Genomic DNA, 16,660 nt, shown 5'->3' with positions numbered 1-16,660 from the left:
TTTGACAGAAAGTGAGGATCATTTTGTATACTCATTTTAACTCTAATCCATGCCCTACATAAAGAAATAATATGGTGTTTAGGATATTTGGAATTATGCAACCCATGGACAGACTTAGAAATGCCAAATCTATGATTTTGATATGTTATTGAAAGGTCACTGTGGTCAAGAAACTCAGAGTGGGCAGCTCTAATACAGTATATGGATAATAAGAAATATCTCCATATTTTCTTTTGCTGGGTTCTAGAAACTTGCCACAAGTCTCTCTGAACACCCAATAACTACTTATCAACTGTTCATTTATATTTATGAATAGATAAGTGTAACCTGGTCCTTGAAACACTAAAGATACATAGATAATGTGCATACACTTTCCTGGAGGCTGCATTTGCTTTATTCACATAGTAATTGTGTTTGTTTTGCATTGCCCTTTGTGAATGTGTTTGCTTTTAAAAATGGTCATATATTTACTCCTATTTCTTCTTCTGCTAGTCAGTGATGCATTTTTATTTTTGTTGTAAATTTTGTTTTTTGCATTTATTTCTCAGTATAGTTTATATTCACTTGAAATTCAACATGTTTGGAAAAGAATCATGTCATAGGGCATGCTTTGACTACCAGTTTATCTATACTAATAAAAGATAAAGCCGTCACTGACTGACTCACTCACTCACTCACTCACTGACTCATCACTAATTCTCCAAGTTCCCGTGTAGGTAGAAGGCTGACATTTGGCAGGCTCATTCCTTACAGCTTCCTTACAAAAGTTGGGCAGGTTTCATTTCGAAATTCTACACATAATGGTCATAACTGGAAGCTATTTTTCCCCATATACTGTAATGGAGTTGAGCTCGAAAGCCGTGGGGGCGGAGTTTCATGTGACATCATCACGTCTCCCACGTAATCACTTGAACTGACTGTCAACGCAGTGCATAGAAAACCAGGAAGAGCTCCAAAAAGCACTGAAGAAAACATGCATTATATAATTGAGAAGGCAGCGAAACAATAAGAAGCGAGCAAGTGACATATACAACCATATTCATGAGTGCTGCTACTTTGGAAACAAAGCACGGTGTAAACCTAAAGTTTAAATTAAGTTCATAGACAGACTGCCGCTGGCGTTTGTCATGCCCACGGATAAAGCGGGATACAAGTTTAATGAGAGGACGCAGTATATAAACGAGAGTTTTGATCACTTTGTAACAAAGTTAAAATTGCAGGTGAAGGGGTGTGCTTATGCAAATTCTGAGAGACTGTGTTTGTGGGGGATTGACAGTTAAGGCGGGTGGGGAGTCACGTCATCATCTCCCCTCCCATTCACCTCATTTCGCTCTGAGCTGAGCTCCGCAGCTAACACAGTGTTACGGAAGCGACTTTGTGACGCTGCCACCAAATACTCACAGAAAAATCCACAAATTAATACACACGCGGTCTGTAGAGTTTCTCCACACTGAATCCTCCAGGCACTACTTACAAAAGGTTAAATTGACAATCGTGTTACGTTAGTTTTAAAATGTTTCCTTTTCTTAGCACAAGCACAGGTGAGAAGCTTCGATGCATATAATCCATAACGCGTTAAAAAATCACGCATTTAATCACACTTTGCATTACAAACAAAGGGGAACTTCTGTCAATGCATGATTTCCTGGTACACCGATTACATTGATCAGCGATTCCCGATTGATTTTACCCTTGCACCCCCTTGATTTGAGAAGAAGTATGAAAAAATATGAGGTTAACACAGAAAAACAAATCACCAATTGAAGCTTTATGAATAATCGATTCGCCATCAATTATTGTTTTGGTAAAGCCATACTCAGTGTAATCCTCCTTCCATTTAATAATTTTTCCGCCACTAGCCATGATTAAATGAACGGTAAAAAAGTAAGAGTGAAGCGAGGGTGACTTATTCAGGCAGGCAGGCGACAGCTCAATAGCTCGAATTTGGATATGAGTAGGTTCTATTTAGTCGCCAGAAATATCTTTGTTAGGAATAGAAGTTGAATTTAGTCTTTAAATTTCTATGGTAAAGAAAAAGTTATGCAATGATGACTAAATTTAACTATATAAAGTCAAAACTTGTATATATAAAGTCATTCCCGAATATATAAAGTCAAAACTTGATTATATAAATTCACTGTCGGAATAAATAAAGTCAAAACTTGAATATATAAAGTCAGCGTCGTTATATATAAATCAATCAATCAATCAACATTTATTTATATAGCACATATTCATACAAAAAAATGTAGCTCAAAGTGCTTTACAAAATGAATAGAGAAATAGAAGACACAATAAAAGATAAACATAAGTCAACATTAATTAACATAGAATAAGAGTAAGGTCCGATGGCCAGGGTGGACAGAAAAAACAAAAAAAAAACTCCAAAGGCTGGAGAAAAAATAAAATCTGTAGGGGTTCCAGACCAAGAGACCGCCCAGTCCCCTCTGGGCAATCTACCTAACATAAGTCAAACAGTCCTCTTTGTATTTAGGGTTTTCATGGAAGGACCTGATGATGATGGTCACGTAGACTTCTGGCTTTCAGTCCATCAATGTTGGTGCATCATGATGCTTTGAGTAGGTGGTGGTGGCACAGGCCGCCACCACAAAGAAACCGGAAAAAGAAACAGAAGAGAGAGTAGGGGTCAGTTTGGATTTTGGAGCCACTGTGAATAATTATTATGAAGAATTGAACATACAGAGTATCAGTATTAAGTTAAAGTGAAGTTATAAAAAGGCCATGTTAAAGTAAAGTCAAAACTTGTTTCTGAATATATAAAGTCAGCGCTGGAATATATAAAGTCAAAACTTAAATATATAAAGTCATTCCCAAATTTTTAAAGTCAAAACCCTTAGTATATAAAGACGGCGTTGGAATATTTCGGAATATATAAAGTAAGCGCTGGAATATATAAAGTCAAAATTCAAATATATAAAGTCAGCGCCGGAATATATAAAGTAAGCGCTGCAATATATAAAGTCAAAACTTCAATATATAAAGTCAGCTTCGGAATATACAAAGTCAGTGCTGGAATATCCATCCATTTCCCAAACCGTTGAATCCGACCACAGGGTCACGGGGGTCTGCTGGAGCCAATCCCAGCCAACATTGGGTGCAAGGCAGGAACCAATCCTGGGCAGGGCACATGTATCATTTTCAAAGCATTAACCGAACAGTATTTTTTTAATTTATTTTTCTGAATACGTTTTTGTTAACTTAGTTCAGTTCAGGGTCTTTTCAATCAATAGATTTTGACTTTCACTTTATATATTCAGGAGTGAGTTTATATACTCTGATGTTGACTTTATATAATCAGGAATGACTTTATAAATTCCGACGCTGACTTTATATATTCAGGTTTTGACTTTATATATTCCAGCTTGACTTTATATATTCGACGCTGACTTTATATATTCAGGTTTTGACTTTATATATTCCGTGTATTTTGATATATATATATATATATATATATATATATATAGATGGATAGATAGATATGACAACAACACTCATATCAATGACAAAACAATTACATTAACAATCATGTTACGTTATTTTTTAAATTTTTCCTTTTCTTTTTCATAACTTCTTTAACACACTACTTCGCTGCGAAGCGCGGGTATTCTGCTAGTGTATATATATGTGTCTGTGTGTGTGTATATATATATATATATATATATACAGTATATATATATATATGTGTGTGTGTGTGTGTGTGTGTGTGTATGTATATATATATATATATATATATATATATATATATATATATATATATATATATATATATATATGTATATATGTATATGTATTTATGTGTGTATATATATGTATATTTATCTATCTGTATGTATGTGTATATGTATATATGTACAGTGGTGTGAAAAACTTTTTGCCCCCTTCCTGATTTCTTATTCTTTTGCATGTTTGTCACACAAAATGTTTCTGATCATCAAACACATTTAACCATTAGTCAAATATAACACAAGTAAACACAAAATGCAGTTTTTAAATGATGGTTTTTATTATTTATGGAGAAAAAATCCAAACCTACATGGCCCTGTGTGAAAAAGTAATTGCCCCCTTGTTAAAAATAACCTAACTGTGGTGTATCACACCTGAGTTCAATTTCCGTAGCCACCCCCAGGCCTGATTACTGCCACACCTGTTTCAATCAAGAAATCACTTAAATAGGAGCTGCCTGACACAGAGAAGTAGACCAAAAGCACCTCAAAAGCTAGACATCATGCCAAGATCCAAAGAAATTCAGGAACAAATCAGAACAGAAGTAATTGAGATCTATCAGTCTGGTAAAGGTAATAAAGCCATTTCTAAAGCTTTGGGACTCCAGCGAACCACAGTGAGAGCCATTATCCACAAATGGCAAAAACATGGAACAGTGGTGAACCTTACCAGGAGTGGCCGGCCACCAAAATTACCCCAAGAGCGCAGAGACGACTCATCCGAGAGGTCACAAAAGACCCCAGGACAACGTCTAAAGAACTGTAGGCCTCACTTGCCTCAATTAAGGTCAGTGTTCACGACTCCACCATAAGAAAGAGACTGGGCAAAAACGGCCTGCATGGCAGATTTCCAAGACGCAAACCACTGTTAAGCAAAAGAACATTAGGGCTCGCCTCAATTTTGCTAAGAAACATCTCAATGATTGCCAAGACTTTTGGGAAAATACCTTGTGGACTGATGAGACAAAAGTTGAACTTTTGGAAGGCAAATGTCCCGCTACATCTGGCGAAAAGGAACACAGCATTTCAGAAAAGAACATCATACCAACAGTAAAATATGGTGGTGGTAGTGTGATGGTCTGGGGTTGTTTTGCTGCTTCAGGACCTGGAAGGCTTGCTGTGATAGATGGAACCATGAATTCTACTGTCTACCAAAAAATCCTGAAGGAGAATGTCCGCCATCTGTTCGTCAACTCAAGCTGAAGCGATCTTGGTGCTGCAACAGGACAATGACCCAAAACACACCAGCAAATCCACCTCTGAATGGCTGAAGAAAAACAAAATGAAGACTTTGGAGTGGCCTAGTCAAAGACCTGACCTGAATCCAATTGAGATGCTATGGCATGACCTTAAAAAGGCGGTTCATGCTAGAAAACCCTAAAATTAAGTTGAATTACAACAATTCTGCAAAGATAAGTGGGCCAAAATTCCTCCAGAGTGCTGTAAAAGACTCATTGCAAGTTATCGCAAACGCTTGATTGCAGTTATTGCTGCTAAGGGTGGCCCAACCAGTTATTAGGTTCAGGGGGCAATTACTTTTTCACACAGGGCCATGTAGGTTTGGATTTTTTTTTTCTCCCTAAATAATAAAAAACATTTAAAAACTGCATTTTGTGTTTACTTGTGTTATATTTGACTAATGGTTAAATGTGTTTGAAACATTTTGTGTGACCAACATGCAAAAGAATAAGAAATCAGGAAGGGGGCAAATACTTTTTCACACCACTGTATATGTGTGTGTGTATGTATGTGTGTATACGTATGTGTATATACACTCACCTAAAGGATTATTAGGAAAACCTGTTCAATTTCTCATTAATGCAATTATCTAATCAACCAATCACATGGCAGTTGCTTCAATGCATTTAGGGGTGTGGTCCTGGTCAAGACAATCTCCTGAACTCCAAACTAAATGTCAGAATGGGAAAGAAAGGTGATTTAAGCAATTTTGAGCGTGGCATGGTTGTTGGTGCCAGACGGACCGGTCTGAGTATTTCACAATCTGCTCAGTTACTGGGATTTTCACGCACAGCCATTTCTAGGGTTTACAAAGAATGGTGTGAAAAGGGAAAAACATCCAGTATGCTGCAGTCCTGTGGGCAAAAATGCCTTGTTGATGCTAGAGGTCAGAGGAGAATGGGCCAACTGATTCAAGCTGATAGAAGAGCAACTTTGACTGAAATAACCACTCATTACAACCGAGGTATGCAGCAAAGCATTTGTGAAGCCACAACATGCACAACCTTGATGCGGATGGGCTACAACAGCAGAAGACTCCACCGGGTACCACTCATTTCCACTACAAATAGGAAAAAGAGGCTACAATTTGCACAAGCTCTCCAAAATTGGACAGTTATAGACTAGAAAAATGTTGCCTGGTCTGATGAGTCTTGATTTCTGTTGAGACATTCAAATGGTAGAGTCAGAATTTGGCGTAAACAGAATGAGAACATGGTAACATCATGCCTTGTTACCACTGTGCAGGCTGGTGGTGGTGGTGTAATGGTGTGGGGGTGTTTTCTTGGCACACTTTAGGCCCCTTAGTGCCAATTGGGCATCGTTAAAATGCCACGGGCTACCTGAGCATTGTTTCTGACCATGTCCATCCCTTCATGACCACCATGTACCCATCCTCTGATGGCTACTTCCAGCAGGATAATGCACCATGTCACAAAGCTCGAATCATTTCAAATTGGTTTCTTGAACATGACAATGAGTTCACTGTACTAAAATGGCCCCCACAACCCAATAGAGCATCTTTGGGATGTGGTGGAACGGGAGCTTTGTGCCCTGGATGTGCATCCCACAAATCTCCATGAACTGCAAGATGCTGTCCTATCAATATGGGCCAACATTTCTAAAGAATGCTTTCAGCACCTTGTTGAATCAATGCCACGTAGAATTAAGGCAGTTCTGAAGGCGAAAGGGGGTCAAACACCGTCCTAGTATGGTGTTCCTAATAATCCTTTAGGTGAGTGTATATGTTGATGTGTGTGTGTATGTACACATATATATATATATATAGATATATATATATATATATATATATATAGAAAGAGAGAGAGATGTATATATATCGTGTGTGTATATATATATATATATATATATATATATATATATATATATTTGTATAGATATGTGTAGATATGTTTATGTGTGTGTGTGTATATATGTATATATTACAGCAACACTCATAACAGTGACAAAACAATTCCATTGACAATCATGTTACGTTATTTTTAAAATGTTTCCTTTTCTTTTTCATAACTTCTTTAACACACTACTTCTCCGCTGCGAAGCGCGGGTATTTTGCTAGTTTATTAAATAATTCAGTAATTTAAACTTCCCATTGTCACTATTAAAACTTTCCATAAATCAGTTAACTAAACTTGAGTCTAAATGCAAACTTCCATCTGCTGATTTTATGGTTGAGTCATCAGGTTTAAAAATATAACCTTAGTTTATTTGAGGATGTCTAATTTGAGCTTGATTTCTCTTTTATTTCTTTAAGTGTTTATATTTGGGGGGACAAAGGTAAAAAAATCATGATTCCAGCAGAATATCTCTAATGTTTGACAGTAAGCCTTGTATGGGTGAGGGGGGTTTACTTCATGGTTCCATTTGATTGCCAAGCTTGCTTATATGTTCTTGTGTCATGGATGACCTCAAGTATGTCTGGATGAGTTTAAGTTTAAGGGCAACCCATAGATTCAATAGAATTTAATTGCAATGATATACCAGTTGATTACTTCCTTTATAAATAAAGGCCCTAGTTAGTAGTAGTGGTGATAATAATAATGGCCCAAGGTATCACTGTGCTATTACTCTTTGTTACTTGATATAGCTATCAGTATCGTTTGTGACATGTGATAGAACAACAAAAACAATAACCTTAATATATCTACTCCCACTAATAATAATAACAAATACTATCTCTCTATTATAAAAAAAAAAAAAAAAAATAGGGAGACGAAACATGATTTTCTCGGAAGACAATTTAATGTCTACGCGAAAGACACTTTAACGTTACTGAAGACAATTTGACGTCCTGCGAGAGACACTTTAACGTCATGCGAGACAAGGCAGTGAGACCACATTTAAAACAAGTTCATGGACATCTAACTAAGCAGTTGTTGGAATGCTTTTGGCAGACAAACATCATGTGCTCCCTCTTAAAACAATGACGAGCAGAACATGCAGCTTGCCAGCAGTAGTAGGAAGACAGCAGATGATCCGACTACTTCTCTTTAGCATGCGTTCAGCCCCCCACCCCCCGCTTTCACAACGCGAGCGTCAGAAATGCGAAGTGGCAAAAGGACAGCTGTTGTATAGGGTTTGAAATGATCGACGCAAAGTGCGACAATCAGAAAACGCAGCTCGCCAGCAGAAACGAGCCAGCAGATGATCCACCAGCCCCCCCCTTCACAACAGCATTTATTTATTTAGCACATTTTCATACAAATTATGCAGCTCCATGTGCTTTATATGATGAAGAAAGTGAAAAAAAGACAAAATAAATAAAAATTTGAATAAGGGAACACTAATTAACATAGAAAAAAAAGTAAGGTCCGATGGCCAGGGACGACATACAAAGCAAAAAAAGCTCCAGACGGCTGGAAAAAAAAAAAAAAATCTGCAGGGGTTCCCGCCCACGAGACCGCCCAACCCCCCTCTAGCTCTACCTCTACCTAACATAAATGACCTCAATCGGTTCTCATGGAAGAATTTGATTATGATGGTCATGTGGTCTTCTGGCCTTTAATCCATCAATGTAAGGACATCACGGTGCTTTGATTAGGTGGTGGTGGCGGCGGCGCAGGTAGAAAAAGAACAGAAGAGAAAGTAGGGTTAGTACGGATTTTGGAGCTACCATGAATAATCATGATAATTAATTGAATATACAGAGCATCAGGATTAAACTAAGATGAAGCTATGAGAAAGGCATGTTAAAGTAATATGTTTTCAGCAGTTTATTAAGGTGCTCCACTGTATTAGCCTGACGAATTCCTATTGGCAAGCTATTCCAGATTTTAGGTGCATAACAGCAGAAGGCCGCCTCACCACTTCTTTTAAGTTTAGCTCTTGGAATTCTAAGCAGACACTCATTTGAAGATCTAAGGTTACGATTTGGAGTGTAAGACATTCCGATATATAAGATGGAGCGAGATTATTTAAGGCTTTGTAAACTATAAGCAGGATTTTAAAGTCAATTCTACATGACACAGGTAACCAGTGTAGTGACATTAAAACTGGAGAAATGTGCTCGGATTTTCTTTTCTTTTCCTAGTTAAGACGTGCGTGGCAGAGACGCGAAGTGATAAAAGGACAGCTGCAGTTCAAGCTTTTGAATGATCAACGACAAAAAGAACATGCAGCTCGCCAGCAGCAGTAGCAGAACGACAGCAGATGATCCGACTGCATCTCCTTAGCATGTGTTCAGCCGTCTCCCCCTCACAACATGAGCAGTGTTATACGTCCTGCGAGAACGATTTAACCACACCCAGGGCCAGGAAATAAAGGACAAGTATTGTTTTTACAAAAATGTTAAAGTAAAAGTGAAAATAATGCATATGTAACAATTCCCATGAAAATAACAATCTTTTTAAATTGTATATTCGGTAAACCAAACCCGGGTGTGGGCGAGCAGGGGGCAGAGCCCCCTCGTTACTACTAAAAATAAAGGTAATTATTCTATTTTATATTACTACTACTAAGGGCAGCACGGTGGCGCAGTGGTAGCGTTGCAGCCTCGCAGTAAGGAGACCTGGATTCGCTTCCCGGGTCCTCCCTGTGTGGAGTTTGTATGTTCTCCCTGTGTCTGCGTGGGTTTCCTCTGGGTGCTCTGGTTTCCTCCCACAGTCCAAAGACATGCAGGTTAGGTGCATTGGCAATCCTAAAATGTCCCCAGTGCGTGCATGGTGTGTGTGTGTGTGTGTGCCCCCTGTGGTGGGCTGGCACCCTGCCCGTGATTTGTTCCTGCCTTGTGCTGACTGGGGTTGGCTCCAGCAGACCCCCATGATCCTGTGTTTCGATATAGCGGGTTAGAAAATGACTGACTAGTACTATTGCTATCTAAAATACTACTACTAATAAAAATAAACTACTGAATGTGCTTAATAACACACTTATCTTCCATCCATCCATTATCTAACCCGCTATATCCTAACTACAGGGTCACGGGGGTGTGCTGGAGCCAATGGTAGCCAACACAGGGCGCAAGACAGGAAACAAACCCCGGGCAGGAAATGCAGAAAATATACACAGACAAAATTAAGCTGAATATTTATATTTTTTAATATATTTAGATATGTAAATTTCCCTGAATTGGCAGAACGTTACCTAGCTGTGGAAAACATTCTTTGTGGACCCAGTGCCAAGGAAAGGGCATTCCAGTGATCCCAAGGACTTCATGAAGACCTTTGAGATTGTGGTCCTAAAACAGTTATGACCCCTTGTTTTAGAATATCTGGACCCTCTATGGTTTCCTTTGAGAGTGTGGTCCTAAAACAGTTATGATCCCTTGTTTTAGAACATCTGGACCCTCTATGGTTTGCCAGTCAGATACATATAGGTCCATCCATCCATCCTCTTCCGCTTATCCAAGGTCGGGTCGCGGGGGTAGCAGCTTAAGCAGAGAAGCCCAGACTTCCTCTCCCGCCACTTCTTCCAGCTCTTCCGGAGAATCCCATGCGTTCCCAGGCCAGCCGGGAGACATAGTCCCTCCAGCGTGTCCTGGGTCTTCCCCGGGCCTCCTCCCGTTGGACGTGCCCGGAACACCTCACCAGGGAGGCGCCCAGGAGGCATCCTGATCAGATGCCCGAGCCACCTCATCTGACTCCTCTCGATGAGGAGGAGCAGTGGCTCTACTCTGAGCCCCTCCCTGATGACTGAGCTCCTCACCCTATCCTTAAGGGAAAGCCCAGACACCCTGCGGAGGAAACTCATTTCAGCCGCTTGTATTCGATCTCGCTCTTTCGTCACTACCCATAGCTCATGACCATAGGTGAGGGTAGGAACGTAGATCGACTGGTAAATCGAGAGCTTTGCCTTACGGCTCAGCTCTTTTTTCACCACGACAGACCGATGCAGAGCCCGCATCACTGCGGATGCCGCACCGATCCGCCTGTCATCTCACGATCCATTCTTCCCTCACCAGTGAACAAGACCCCGAGATACTTAAACTCCTCCACTTGGGGCAGGATCTCCCCCCCAACCCTGAGAGGGCACTCCACCCTTTTCCGCTGAGGACCATGTCTCGGATTTGGAGGTGCTGATTCTCATCCCAGCCGCTTCACACTCAGCTGCGAACCGATCCAGAGAGAGCTGAAGATCACGGCCTGATGAAGCAAACAGGACAACATCATCTGCAAAAGCAGTGACCCAATCCTGAGTCCACCAAACCGACCCCTTCAACACCCTGGTTGCGCTTAGAAATTCTGTCCATAAAAGTTATGAACAGAATCGGTGACAAAGGGCAGCCCTGGCGGAGTCCAACTCTCACTGGAAACGGGCTCGACTTACTGCCGCAATGCGGACCAAGCTCTGACACCGTTGTACAGGGACCGAACAGCTCTTATCAGGGGTCCGTACCCCATACTCCCGAGCACCCCACAGGATTCCCCGAGGGACACGGTCAACGCCTTTTCCAAGTCCACAAACACATGTAGACTGGTTGGGCAAACTCCCATGCACCCTCCAGGATCCTGCTAAGGGTGTAGAGCTGGTCCACTGTTCCGCACCAGGACTAAAACCACACTGTTCCTCCTGAATCCGAGGTTCGACTATCCGACGGACCCTCCTCTCCAGAACCCCGAATAGACTTTTCCAGGGAGGCTGAGGAGTGTGATCCCTCTATAGTTGGAACACACCCTCCGTCCCCTTTTAAAGAGGGGACCACCACCCCGGTCTGCCAATCCAGAGGCACTGTCCCGATGTCCATGCGATGTTGCAGAGACGGTCAACCAAGACAGTCCTACAACATCCAGAGCCTTAAGGAACTCCGGCGATCTCATCCACCCCGGGCCCTGCCACCAAGGAGTTTTTGACCACCTCGGTGACTTCAGTCCCAGAGATGGGAGAGCCCACCTCAGAGTCCCCAGGCTCTGCTTCCTCATTGGAAGGCATGTTAGTGGGATTGAGGAGGTCTTCAAGTACTCCCCCACCACCCACAACGCCCCGAAGTCGAGGTCAGCAGCACACCATCCCCACCATATACAGTGTTGACACTGCACTGCTTCCCTCCTGAGACGCCGGACGGTGGACCAGAATCTCCTCAAGCCGTCCAAAGTCGCTCTCCATGGCCTCCAAACTCCTCCCATGCCCGAAGTTTTGCCTCAGCAACAACCAAGCCGCATTCCGCTTGGCCTGCCGGTACCTATCAGCTGCCTCCAGAGACACAGGAAAAGGTCCTATAGGACTCCTTCTTCAGCTTGACGGCGGCATCCTCACCGCCGGTGTCCACCAACACCGCTCCGTCAGGTTCAGATCATGGGAGGCCATTCCTCCCAATCACGCCCCTTCCAGGTCTCACTGTCATCAACTCCCACGTGAGCATTGAAGTCTCCCAGCAAATACGCAAGAGAATCACCCAGAAGGTATGCCCTCTAGCACCCCCTCCAGAGACTCCAAAAGGGTGGATACTCCAAACTGCTGTTGCCCACGGAGCATTGAAGTACGCACAAACAACAGTCAGGACCCTTCCCCACCCAAAAGGGCGGAGGAAGCCACAACCTCTCCTTCACCCGGGTAAACCCCTCTCGCACAGGCTCCAAGTCGGGGCAATAAGTATGCCCACACCTGCTCGGCGCCTCACCGGGGTATCTCCAGAGTGGTAGAGAGTCCAGCCCCTCTCAAGGAGATTGGTTCCAGAGTCCAGGCTGTGTGTCGAGGTGAGTCCGACTATATCTAGCCGGAACCTCTCAACCTTGCGCACTAGCTCAGGCTCCTTCCCCTTCAGAGAGGTGACATTCCACGTCCCAAGAGCCAGTTTCTGTAGCCGAGGATCAGACCCCCAAGGTCCCCGCCTCCGGCCACCACCCAACTCACACTGCACTCGACCTCCTTGGCCCCTCCCATAGGTGGTGAGCCCATGGGAAGGAGGACCCACGTTACCTCTTCGGGCTGTGCCCGGCCGAGCCCCATGGGTGCAGGCCTGGCCACCAGGCGCTCACCATCGAGCCCCACCCCCAGGCCTGGCTCCAGAGGGGGCCCCGGTGACCCGCGTCCGGGCAAGGGAAAACGCCGTCCACAGTTTTTATTCTTCATTGGAGGTTTGGAACCGTTCTTTGTCTCATCCCTCACCTAGGACCAGTTTGCCTTGGGTGGCCCTACCAGGCATAAAGCCCCGGACAACATAGCTCCTAGGATCATTGGGACACGCAAACCCCTCCACCACGATAAGGTGATGGCTCTAGGAGGGGGATACATATAGGTGTTAAGGATAATCTCTTCTACATGCTCCACTTAGCCTAGTCCCAATTCGACAAAGCTGGCACCACAGTCAGGATAATGTTCTTTGATTTTTCCTGTGCCTTAACACCATTCTCCCTCATTGTCAGGGGAAAAAAGCTCAGGGCTTTGAATCTGGATGCCCCCACAATCTCCTGGATCATGGACTACCTCACCAGCAGACAGCAGTTTGTGAGTCCGAGGGACTGTTGTCTGAAATTCTGGTGTGTAATATTAGAGCACCTCTAGGAACTCTTCTTTCTCCCTTCCTGTTTATCCTATATACAACAGATTTCCAGCACAATACCAGTGATTGCCATCTACAGAACTTTTCAGATGACTCTTCCATCATAGGCTGCATTAATAATGGAGATGAGTCATAGTACAGGAAGGTTCTGGAGGTTGGCCATTTTAGACTATACAGCCTAAGTAGACTCAGGTCTTTTGAATCTGGAAATATTCTCTCATTCAACATAAGCCAGTGTGGTCTTTTATCATGCAATCTCCAAGCAAATTGAGCTCAAAAGTAGCACAATGCTAGAGTAAACTTAGCTTTTTGAGCTTGCAAAACAGGGAAAACCCTGGGCACACTGGAAGCTGTTGCGAAAAAGAGGATGGAGGCAAAATTGGATACCATCATGAAAAAATCACCTCCATTTCCTCCAGGAGGTGCTCACTTTTAGCCACATGCTCATTTCACCACTGTGTACTAGGAAGAGTCTCTGGGAGTCTCTTTTCTGCCCACTGCTATCAGGCAATTCAATACTTCCTCCCAATGTACTCATTAAGTTCACATTAATATACATTTATTTATTTGAATTTATGTCTTTATTTATTTATTGGCTATATTATTTGTCCTGTGAGTCTGGATCCTTGTTTTTTTGTGTTTCTGCTGCTGTATGTATCTGAATTCCCCATGGGATTAATAAAGTTTATCTAATCTGTAACAGATAGGGGGCGCTATTGCTCCCTTGAACCCGTCCAAGACTCCAGACACCAAGTAAAAGTCTAAACGTTGACTTTATTTACGCAGCTCAGTGCACAAAGCACCATCTCCTCCACTATACTCATTCAAATACACAATTATAATCACAATAAACTCTCTACCACTCCCAGACGCGTTGCCCTCCTACCACCCAGCTCAGCTCGCCGTCTGTGAGCTCCCACAATCCTATTATAGTCCCTGACCCGGAAGTGTTCCAATCCCCAGTCCATGTGATCTTCTATTACTTCCGGACCAAAAGTCCTTTTCTTCACCCCGGAAGTATGTCACTTCTGCCGTCGCTCTGCCTATGACACACTTCCGGGTTATAGGGCACATATGACTCTTTGCTACTCCCTGCAGCTCCCTCTTGCGGCCCCTGTGGTATCCAGCAGGGCTGTGGATGAAAACTCCATTGTCCATGATTCCCTGCTGGTCTTCGGGGCACCTCCATACTGCAGGGAGGGCTCCATCTGGTGGCCTGGGAGTATTGGCCGGGGTGACAAGCCGGCCATAGACCACAAATCTAATAAAACAATAATTGAAATAATAATGTTAATTACCAATATAATTAACCAGCAATTGATGTTAATCTGACCTAATTGCTCTGTTTATATGTCAGAGTAACTCGCATAGTGCCTTTCCACAATTCAGCCAATAACTAACTAGTAGGCAAGAGAGCCTGTGTGTTGGTGAAATTTAAAAACTTCACTGCACTAGCTTATAGCAGTTGTTAAAATTCCCTCATTCATCTTAATAAACTCTGCGGTGGGCTGGTACCCTGCCCAGGGTTTGTTTCCTGCCTTGCGCCCTGTGTTGGCTGGGATTGGCTCCAACAGACCCCCATGACCCTGTAGTTAGGGTATAGTGGGTTGAGAAACAGGGAAGACAGCTAGAAGGGGAATAGAAAACTCTGCCTCAGATACTGATATCTTTATGTTGTGTATGGCCACTGGAAAGTTGGACAACAGGACATGCCAAGGCAGTTTAACTGGAAATAGAAGATTCAAATTAGTACCCAAAAAGGCAATGCATGAGAAAGGTGTAGGCTGCACCATTTGGTAAACTGTTTTTGGAATATGTAGCAGTGAGAGAAAAGAAGCCAAGAGCAGTTAGTGTGTTTTCTTTTGAAGACAAATAACTCAGTTGACATTTTGGCTCAAGGTACTCAACTATAGGTATGCCACAGAGTAACCTTATGTTAGAACATTGAGTGTGTTATTAACAGTCCATGAGCATCACAGAAATCTAGTTAAACATTTTACCTCTCAGATTTAGATCAAAACGTCTATTCCTTTCAGTCACAAGATTCCCTACTCATCCCTACTCTGATGTTTTAGTCATTCTCCATGTGTACATTAAAGTCTCCTTTTAGAACTACAGATTCAGTAAATAGTACCCTTTAAGAGCACTGAATCCAGTAGTTTCAATAGCTGTTTGGAGCATATGCACAAAAAACAATCAACATTTACCTCTCTCCATCTTGAACCTGAATTAAGCTGACCCTCATGTTCATTTGTTTATTTTCCAATAACTTTGGAACATGTGCTACAGGGTGCGGTCATGGAGTTTTGTTTTTTCTTTGTGGGATGGAGACTCCAGTGTCAGTGACAAATCTCTAGGTATGATTTGTTTATTAAACAGTGATGCAATGGAAGCCTAGAATAACTCTGCACTTTATAAACTGTGCTGTCTCTGTAGAGGTGATGCTGTGGTACAACAGTTGGAGACACTAGGACATTTCTGAGTTACTCAAGTACAGGCTTCTCCATCGTACTACAAATGTACAAAATATATGTCAATTCACAAATACTACCTGTATGGTGGTTTTGCTGAGTTTATTTGTTTTTCACATATATAGCTAATAAAATGACATTATGTTTGAAATGTTTACTCTTGATGTTAGATGTGTTTTTTGTTTCAAAATGTGGAAAGTCCGAATAAGCCATGACATTTCTAATTAACCTATTCCAGTGTTACTACAGTAGAAGAAAGGTACCAAGTCAATAAAATATGAATAAGTGATGATAAAATTGTAAAATAAATTCTATTTTTTTAATTATGTTAATCATAAGTCTCTTAATTGAAATGCTTCTGCATAGTATAAGTCAGTTTGCATCTTTGTTAAATAATTCAAGTATTCTAAAGCTGCATGGTGTAGTGAAGATAGTAGTTTTAATTAGAGGGGATACAAAAATGTAAATTAAATGACTGAGTGCACTTGAACTGGCAAAAACGATCTGCTGGGCTTGTAGAAACTTGCGGGCATGTTATTACTTTCTTTTAAGAGTCCTACTTACAGATGAATTAGAAACGGCACTTCAAGAATGCTTTCCAATTGTTTCTAGCTAAACACCCATTTCATGTAAAACCTGATCTCTTCTAGGTGACTGAAAACAAACATTTTGGTGCTTTACGGCGAGTGCCTGTTGCTATGGCTACACAACAGCACAGACTTCAAAGGTTCATGTGGTTTCTTTCTTACATT

At 42.0% G+C, this 16,660-nt stretch overlaps 1 protein-coding gene across 4 annotated transcripts in view; it reads left to right on the top strand.

Annotated features, from left to right (window-relative positions):
• swt1 (SWT1 RNA endoribonuclease homolog) overlaps nt 1-16,660 on the top strand; it is a 121,301-nt gene that overhangs the window by 97,373 nt on the left and 7,268 nt on the right. The window lies entirely within an intron of this gene.

Source organism: Polypterus senegalus, chromosome 14 (assembly GCF_016835505.1).
Source record: "Polypterus senegalus isolate Bchr_013 chromosome 14, ASM1683550v1, whole genome shotgun sequence".
In the NCBI taxonomy this organism is placed as follows: domain Eukaryota; kingdom Metazoa; phylum Chordata; class Cladistia; order Polypteriformes; family Polypteridae; genus Polypterus; species Polypterus senegalus.
Note: the sequence above shows the minus strand (reverse complement) of the source record. Positions and strands in the feature narration are given on the sequence as shown.